Source organism: Mytilus trossulus, chromosome 9 (genome assembly GCF_036588685.1).
Source record: "Mytilus trossulus isolate FHL-02 chromosome 9, PNRI_Mtr1.1.1.hap1, whole genome shotgun sequence".
Lineage (NCBI taxonomy): Eukaryota > Metazoa > Mollusca > Bivalvia > Mytilida > Mytilidae > Mytilus > Mytilus trossulus.
This window is the reverse complement of record NC_086381.1, coordinates 20,156,832-20,167,540: the sequence shown is the minus strand read 5'-3', so window position 1 is coordinate 20,167,540 and position 10,709 is coordinate 20,156,832.

Genomic DNA, 10,709 nt, shown 5'->3' with positions numbered 1-10,709 from the left:
CTAATGTCATACATCAGTGATCAAAGATATTTTTTCATGCACGTGGTAAGGTCCGTTGCTCAGATATTTTAAGCAATATTAGTAGGTCAATCAAATTTGATGAATAACGTCATTGTAATGTATACTGTCCATTTGACCGTCACCTCATTTGCATGCTTTGTTTGACATCTTTTAAGTTTTAATGGTAAGGTCCATTTCTCATATACTGTAGGCAATTGGTCAACTTTATTTAGCTTAAGGAACTATGCGTTGCAAGTTGTATATGTCCATCTGGTAGGGTTCATCTGACCTTGACCTCATTTTCATTGGTCAAGATGTAAATAAGAAGATAAGGATGGTATGTCAGTGTCAATGAGACAACATTACTTTCTGTCAAATAAACAATAATCCATCAAAAGTTAGCAATTATAGATTAAATCATTTAAGTAATATTGAAAGGAATAACACCAGTTCAAACGGTTAATCTGCGTTACCGCCTATCTTTGGATTACTCGTTAATCAGTTTACAATATTGAATGTTAGTTGATTCTCCACATGTGATCGATCAAATCACTGACTGATGACACTTTTCGGTCATTTTCATGTTCACGGGAAATTACGAACAGACACTTTGTTAAAGTAACCCGAATAGTCCACTCGTCTATGCATCTGTTTGTCCTTTGGTCCCGCTTCAGGTTAAATACTTTCTAATTATCATTGTTAAAACAACACCTACTGTATTATGTAAGTAGGTATATGTTGAATATATTTTAAACAAATGATTATGTTGGGATAGGTTGAAGACACCCTTTAGCTATATGGTGATAAAAAATGGCTGAAATTATTGGTAAAAGAAATGAACTAAGATAAAGCGACAAATCACACAGTCGTAATACATATACAAAACTGTTATTTGCAGTAAGAGTTATTTGATAATATTTTCACCGCAGCAGAAAAACTCTTCAACTAGCTCCTGTTTTTATGAATCTAAATCTCCCTTTGAAATATTTGAAACGTTGATGTTTGTTTAATTGCCCTGTCTCATTTGTTCTTTAAAATTGCAATTTCAGAAGCTGATACAAGGCCAGAGCTGCTACATTAGAAACAGTAAATTTGCATTAATAAAATACAGAATATCCTCTGGTAGATCACAGATTCGAACTGCAGCTGCTCGAAACAAAGTTGATGACCAATAATTTAACAACTTTAACCGTAAGTTTGTTAGTGTAGACCCACCAATAAAAACGTTAACTTTGCAATTCATATTTGGAAAGTTTCTTAACAATATCAGATGTGATTTTTGTCATCTTCAAAACGAGATACCAAAGGGCCAATGTTCCTCTCTTTTAACATCTTGGTCCATTCCAAGTGATAGCTACAGATTTGAGCCGGGTGTGAAGTAATGCGATAGCTACAGATTTAAACGGGGTTTTTAGTAATCCGAAGAATCAGATCGAAATTTATGACATACACAGTAATCGTTCTAACCGTGATCATGTTTATTGACCTGAACTACGGTGACTTAAAGCACATAGTTTAAGGATGCAATATTAGTACATATGCACATCCTATAAGTCTATTTGCACACCAGATTAGAAGCGGTCCTCATTATGTAAGACATTAGGTTTAATCCACCACTTTCTACATTTGAAAATGCCTGTACCAAGTCAGGAATATGACAGTTCTTGTCCATTCGTTTTGATGCGTTTTGTTATTTGATTTTGCCATGTGATTATGGACTTTCATAATTGATTTTCCTCTGAGTTCAGTATTTTTGTGATTTTACTTTTTTCATATCATATAAGCATATTTTTACAATATATAAGGATTTATTCACAACAAAACCTAAGTATATTTCCACATCATATAAGTATATTTCCACGTCAAGCAAGTATATTTGCACATTATATAAGGATATTTTTACATCATATAAGGATATTATCACATCATATAAGGATATTTGCACATGATATAAAGGTAATTGCACATCATAATAGCTTTACGAAATGGGTACAATAAGACAATTATAGCTTGAAATAGTCAACCTATGTAAAACCTACGGGGCAAATAAGGACAATATTGACCTATCTTTAAATCCAACAACTTAACGTTCCACGTTGCAAACATTAAATGTGACAAACACTATTAAAAACCCTGTAGTATATATCTATTAATACCATAAATTATTTACCGAAGATTTGGAGATGACGTCTCGTGAATCTTCACAATAAGTGAGAATTGAAGTGTTAATTAAAAGCCTTCCTTAAGAACAAGTTAATGTAAATGCTACATTCATTTCGCGATACCTTTTATAGCTGACTATGCGGTATGGGCTTTGCTCAGTGTTGAAGGCCGAACGGTGACCTATAGTAACTATTTTCTGTGTCATTTTGGTCTCTTGTGGAGATTTGTCTCAATGACAATCATACCATATCTTCTTTTTGTTATATATATATATATCAGAGATTTTGGAAAAACTTTGTCTACATCTTTGGCTCGTTACACTATAGCAGAAAATCGAAAAGATAATACATTTGTATTTTATTTTCTCTTAAATACTAGCGCTTGAGTTATATCAAAATAGGTTAAAAGTTGTATAGAATGTAGAAATATTGGCAAAAACCGTTCTTAAACTAGTCTTGAAATCATCAAATCTTCAATTTCAAGTCTTTTACTTTTTCTTAAAAACTGAATGTTGTTTTTACATAAATTTCCGTTGTAATGGTGCAAGTCCATTCCTTGCCCTTACACTGTTACTATATTAGTACATTATTATTGAAGAGAGGCAAAAGCGATGCTGCACAATTTTTGTGAAAAGATATCGACGTCTGTGTTTCGTTTGGTCATTTAAATGGTTATATCAATGAAAGCACATGCATTATCTGTAATATTCCAAGGACAAATGTACCCTTGCAACTACATGTATTCAACACTTAATTTAAGTTATACGGTATCGGCTTAACATATACATCATTCCCTCATATAATTAGCCATTGTATTTTACAGTTCTTGATTACTTCATTCTAACAATATACTTTAATGGGATGGATTCACCAAGCATTCAAACGAATATTAGAATATTTAAACATAAAATAAAATGGAGTATTATAAAATATTTATCTAGTAAATTATAATGCAAACAACCTATTACTTTTATTTAACTTTCTGATGATTATACTTTAAGTAAATACAATTGTGTGCTATTTCATTTATTTTCCAAATATAACACATTCTTCAGACACATATTGATGTAAATATTGTTTATATGATAAAGGGTTGAATTTTGAGAGGCTTTGTGGAATATATAATCAGATCATGACGAATGGCATTTTTAGTTCGTTGCCGAATGGTAACATTTTAATCATAGAAGAATATCTTCAACATCTTTCATGATATTTTTAAAGCATGTTTTGACTTCCTTCCTGTCATATGGACTACGTACACAACACAATCATTCCATTCACCAATAGAGTTAACGTATTGTTGATAGTATGCGGGAAACGACAGTAACCTTTAACAATGAACCATGACAATTAACTGAATGTTAGATAACCATGACAATTCGGTGAATGTTGTTTATTCTTTAGTTTCTATGTTGTGTCATGTGTACTATTGTTTGTCTGTTTGTCTGTTTGTTTGTTTGTCTGTTTGTCTGTTTGTCTGTTTGTCCTTTTCATTTTAGCCATGGCGTTGTCGATTTATGAGTTTGACTATCCCTCTGGTATATTTCGTCCCTTTTTAGATAAAACCTAATAATGATTTCATACCTCAAACATAATTCAGCAATTGTTTAAAACATATAAGAATCGGACCAAACATTAAAAATTAACGTTGATCACTCATTTATGAACTGTTTTTTATTTTTGTTTTGTTTACGTCAGTGACACACGAATAAAAAAAGCAAACCAGTTCATGGATAAGTGATCAACGTTTGCGACAAAAGAACATGTAACAATTGATATTTTATCGTGTGTTTTTCTATGTTGTGATGTTATGCTATTGTTTCAGAAAAAGGGAGAAGGTTTGGATCCATTAAAACGTTTAATCCCGCTGCAAATGTTTGCACCTGTCCTAAGTCAGGAATCTGATGCACAGTAGTTTTAGTTTGTTTATGTAATATATACGTGTTTCTCGTTTCTCGATTTGTTTATATAGATTAGACCGTTGGTTTTCCCGTTTGAATGGTTTTACACTAGTAATTTTGGGACCCTTTATAGCTTGTTGTTCGGTGTGAGCCAAGGCTCTGTGTTGAAGGCCGTACTTTAATCTATAATGGTTTACTTTATAAATTGTTATTTGGATGGAGAGTTGTCTCATTGGCACTCACACCACATCTTCCTATATCTATGTAAAATGATTCATATCAGAGTTTCTCCTCATAACATTGTTAGATGTGTCTTTAAGAAAAGTAACATATATTGAAATTCAAACGCCCCAAACTGGATCGGATGGTATGTACCTATTCAAGATTGGGAGAGTGACAATAGGTAACGTCATGTCACAACGTTTTTATCATAGATTCTAAATTGATATTGACCATCAGCATTCATCTACAGAAAAAATATCAGGATATGAAGAAGACCTCATTTTCTTATGGTATCCTAATGAGAAATACTTTTATTTGTCGTCTGCCTTCCAGCCTAATTTATTAGTTCTGTAAATTTGTTTTCCACTCACAATTGAATATATCGAAAACATACAATTTAATAATGTGTGTATAAAATTCAATTTGGTCTTTCCTTTTCAATAATGACCCAAGTAGTTTTCAAGCTTATAGAAATGTGTTCATTTTGAAAACTTTAAACTATCTATTGAAATCAAATATATCAAGTAAGAGTTTGCATAAATCATATCGTCAACTAAAATTAAAACTTTATTTATCTTCGCTTAAATATATCTTCGATGATCCAGTATGTACCAGCACTTACTTATTGTTTTCTATTTGTATTTTAATCCATACAATTATGTTGTCAGTTGAATGTAATACATTGTTAACGTAATTTTCTTCATGTCTTTTATGTAGTTTCATTTAACATTTTTTATTCATATTTGCTATTGTGAAGTGAACAAAAGTTCATAATATATTGATATTAATAACTTGGAATAATGATTGAATTCAATTACATTTTCCACTTACAATTTCAAACTGCATTTATATTATGTAGTAAAGGAATATAAAGTTTATAGAAAAAACAAATAGAACTTGCATTTGCCGCTTTAGAGAAATGAGTGTATAGAAACATACTTCCGTCATTTCATGTTTAAAAAATATATAAATAGCATATATTTGATCATCAGTTCCCAAGGTAAAGTTACCCTAGAAGCCAGTGTTGATAAATTTGAAAAACCTAAAAATTGGATTCCGTTCATGCATCTCATGCAATTATTTTATTTCAAAGCTGTTATGTTTGCGCCATGTTGGTTTTATTTGCTCTCTAACATTCGACATTTTGGCCTTCCGAACTTTTTGTTTCAAAAGCATATGATGATTGCTATCCCCTTTAAAATGGACGTGTTGTTCCCACGGAAATTTCCATGTCATTATGTTCTAATTAAAAATGTTATTTTGAGATAAATATTTAAATTTTATATTTTTGTACATGTGGGTCATACTTAAAGGTAAGGAAATTGTTTGTGGTATAAAATACTCTATAATATACTCCCCTTTTATTGCACTATGCACAACTAAACGTCTTATTTTAAATGATGATATACTCTCTGTGGTAAACATGGTTATAATTAATGAAGTACATCAGTATTACATTTCTCAAATCGCAAATTTATTGCACTGAATTAAAGTCAATACTTTGCTAGTTTTTTCAATTCAATTTATATTAAGTATAACAAAGAAGATGTGGTATGATTGCCAATGAGATAACTATCCACAAAAGACCAAAATGATACAAACATTAACAACTATAGGTCACCGTACGGCCTTCAACAATGATCAAATCCCATACTGCATAGTCAGCTATAAAAGGCCCCGATAAGACAATGTAATACAATTCAAACGAGAAAACTAACGGCCTTATTTAAGTAAAAAAAATGAACGAAAACAAATATGTAACACATAAACAAACGACAACCACTGAATTACAGGCTCCTGATTTGAGACAGGCACATACATAAATAATGTGGCGGGGTTAAACATGTTAGCGGGATCTCAACCCTCCCCCTAACCTGGGACAGTGGTATAACAGTACAACATAAGAACGAACTATAAAAATCAGTTGAAAAAGGCTTAACTCATCATAAAGACAAAAAATAAGTTGACGTGGCCGGGTACTTACACATCCCGACACAACAAGACACAATGAACAGATCTGAGAGTACTCACAGTTATCTGACAGCTAGTTCAAAGTCACTAACAACTAATAAAATAATCATTCCTCTAAGACTAAGCACTCAATCCGTAAACATCCAACATACAATGGATTTAGTGTAAAGACGTCATAAACAGCCAGTGAAGAACATGACCTTAAGCAATGCCAAGTTACAGGTATCGACAGATTGTAGATCCATGAAAATGTATATGTATATGTTCCAGACCGTATGAGTATTTGGACCGAACGCGTACGGTCTGACTCATATTAAGAAGTTGGTGTTGTTTATATCAAATACAAATGCATATAACAGATCAACATAACGTAATTCTCAAATTGATATAAAAGAGTGCAATTGTAATTGAAATAAAAACTTTATATTTTAACGATTTAACAAATTCTCGCTAATTAAACCTGTTAACCTGTTTTATAAAGCATGTCGATCAGTAATAGTTAACATTACTATTGAATAAGATCACTGAAATTGTAATTATCGAAAGTAAACATAATGTGAGAGAATAAACTGTTTAAGAGTATTTAGCAACTTTACAAAAAATGAAGATGCATAAACTACAAACATTTAAATGTAAAAATTCTAACGTTACTTGTGGAATCAAGCGTCACCTTGGACGAGAGTCCCAACATATATAGGATTCAGATATACAATTAAAAGACTATTTAATTTCAATTGTTCGTTTGTTCATTTAATCAATCTAATTGTAATAAATAATAACAATTTGTAAAATTAAAAAAAAAATATTGTGATAAATGTTTCTTTAATTTTAACCCATATGATGACATGTATGGTTAGCTCGTACTGGACCATACGCGTATACTCATACGGTCCGACCGTACGCGTATGGTCGGACCGTACGAGTATACCTATACTGTCCGGACCGTACGCATACGGTCCAAATACTCATATGGTCTGGAACATATATAACATACTAGTAATATTAAGTCGGCTTTTAATGTACTGATAACAAAATCAATATGTTTACCAATAAAAACAATATTCAATGATCTAATAACAGTGTTGAATAGGTAACCTTTTAGAATAAATTTATTTAAAAGAGCAACAAGTTTACATGGATCATTTCTACATTTACGGGTACCATTTTGTTATAACATTTGCTCCTGCAAAAACCATATAATAAAAATTAGTTTGAAGTGAAAACGTTTTTGAAAATCTAAAAATTTAATAGTTTCACAAAATGTTTTTATACTGGATAACTTGCTTTGAAAATATTAAACTTATGCATGATTGCCATGTACGTGTTGCTTTGTTCTTGTCTAAGATATTTGTATTACAAATTTTCTTAATTAAATTTGATAAAATAGGTATGAGAACTGGATAAATAAATGTATCACTGAACTAGTATACATTTTTGTTTAGATGCCAGCTTCGGGATTTTCTCCCTGTATTAAATTCCAATTGATTGGCTTCGGCTGTTGTACGCTCTTTGGTCGGGTTGTTGACTCTTTGACACATTTCCCATTTCAATTCTTAATTTTATGTTTACCACAAAAAGTATATCATTGTTAAAAGAAAGACATTTAGTATTATATAGTGCAATAAAATAGAACCACATTATGAAGTAATTTTTACCACAAACAGTTTCAATAACTTCAATTATGACCCACAAACATAAGATTTAAAGATTGATCTTAAAACGACAGTTTTGAATAAAAGCATAACATGGAAAATATTTCTTTACTCGGTACACGCTATTTCGTCATGAAAAGAGCAAGCACTTCTTTAGATTTTATTTAAATTTCTAATATGTTGACGATATATCTTTCTTTCATGAAAGAGTTTTTAATGATTGGTGATTGGGAAGGAACGTTTATTAATGTGGTCCAAAATGTGGTTCTATTTAGCTTTATTTTGGAAAACAACAAATATCGAATTGCATGTCCTGGATTTAACTTCATTACGAAATATCAAAGCCGAATGTTTGAAAGCTAAGGATGATCAGATTTGAAACAGTTGAAAATCTATATTTAAAAAAAAACCTAAAAATTAGTGAATCAAACTTTGCAATATTGCGTCAAATGAGAATATCATTTAAAGGACAAATTAACCTATGTTATGTGGTAATAAAATATAATAACGGTGTCATTACGCTAAATCCATTCCATCGCTGTTCAATCGTTGGGGATAAATAATGACAATATTGACCTACCTTTAAACCTCACAACATAACGTCAAACATATATTAAATATACCAAACACTTTCTAATCCCAATAGTATATTTTTATTAATAACACAAATTATGTACCAAGAATTTAAAAATGACATCTCGTGAATCCCCCGTAAGGACCAACAGGGTGTTAGTGGTTCGAAAGTTTTCCATAAACGTTTTGAAAGTCCTCATTATTGAGATATGATAAACAAACTTGTCGTATAAGCAGATAAACGTAGCTACATTTTTTAAAGGTTTAAAAAAACTGTAAAGCATATCTCCAATATGCAATGTGTATTACTGAAAACAATATGTAGTACCGACAATGCACACAAACAAATCTCTTTCGTATTTTAAGCCTCGGAAACACCTTACCGGATAGCTCGAATGGACGCCTAACGGATAACTTTTTTTCAATCCCTTCATGTCTGTTAGACGTCAGTTCTTATCCGTTTGACGTCCGTCCATATCCATTGCATGTCCGTTAAGCGTACTCTTTATCCGTTGACGCCCGTTCTGTCTTGTGTAAAATTTTAAGCATGGTCAAAACTTTGAACGGACGTCCAACGGATAAAATGTCCGTTGAATGTCCGTTAGTCGTCAGTTTTGTACAGTTCTCGTCCGTTTCGTTTCCGTTATGTATCCGTTACGTGTCCGTTGTACATTCGTTAGAGGTCTGGAAGATACATTCACCAACGGACTTCTACCGGACGTTTAACGGATAAAAAGGATGTTGAACGGATCTAAAACGGATAAATGCCAATTGAAAATTTCGCGTCAGAAATGCCAATTATTATAAGTATGTCAGGTATATAGTTCATGAATTCCTATTATTCATAATCGATCTTCGAGTAAAGGCACGTATTCACAATGAAGCAGATTTTATTCAGGCCAGACACTGCCCTTTGGTGGCATTTTGAAAAACCAACCAGTTACCAAGAAGCATTTTGAATATGTATGCGTCCGTTCGTGCTATCCGGTAAGGTGTGACCGAGGCTTTAAAGAAACTGGTCTGTGACATATTTCAATTTCACCGCATTGATTGGACCAAACCGTAGTTGCATACACAGAAAAGATAAATCATAGCTACCGATTGAGAGAAATTTACAATTAAAATAATGCACATTTGCAGAGACTTCAAGAGACATTTTGATGATACTCAAAAGTGCGTATTAGGGCGGGAAGAGCAAATGTTATTCCCGATATGAACTCGATCGTGCAAGTTCATCTTTAAGTAAAATAAATAAAAGGTTTCTTCAAGGATATAGCTTATTATCTATCAGGAGTAACAAGACGGGATCGTACTAGAGGCATGAATGACTTACCATACTGGAAAAATTTGAGTGTTCAATGCGATTCCAGTTCCCAAGAAAAATCATTTTTTGCCATTTCGTCATTTTATTTTTGGTATGAAGTTTTTTATTCGACTGATGGTTTTTCATTACCCTAATTCCCCAACCTCCAATTTTCTCAAAATGTGATGTTCATAGATTGCAACCAAATATATATGTATGAGTAGAATGTTTTATCTGACTTAATAATCGACAGATATACAATAAAGTATGATAAATGTTCTGACCAATCTATTTGTATGAAATTTTAGTTTAAATTCTTTGCCTAAGGGGTTATGTTTTTCTATTTTAGCAAATACTACTTATCATCGGTATCGACTTGATATATATGCCACGGTATATCTAAATTACTCCAATTTACAAAATACTTTTCAGGGATGCCTTTAGATTCAATAAAACGACATTAAAACAATGTAACATCAAGCAGAAATGATTTATCAAATATTTATCCAACAAATCATCATACTAAGAACGAATTTCTTTTATTTAATTTCATTTGATAATACGCAAAGTAAATAGGATTGCGATCGATTTTATTGAATAATACCAACATAATGTAAAGGCAGAAATTGGTACAAATTTTTATAAAATAATAAATTGGTTGTAATGTATAATTCTTTGCAGAATGTAATCGGATCATAATGATTGAAATAATCCGGTATCAAATCAGATCTTTAATGGTAACATTTCCTGGAATGTAAATAAATGTACAAAATAGGGCCGAAAGATACCAGAAGGACATTTAAACTCACTTATAAAAGAACTGAAACGTCATAGTGGGAGATATTATGGACATAATTGTGCAAATCGTGATACAAGCATGAAATTTGGTATAAAGGTTAACTAAATGATACGTAAAAAAAATCCG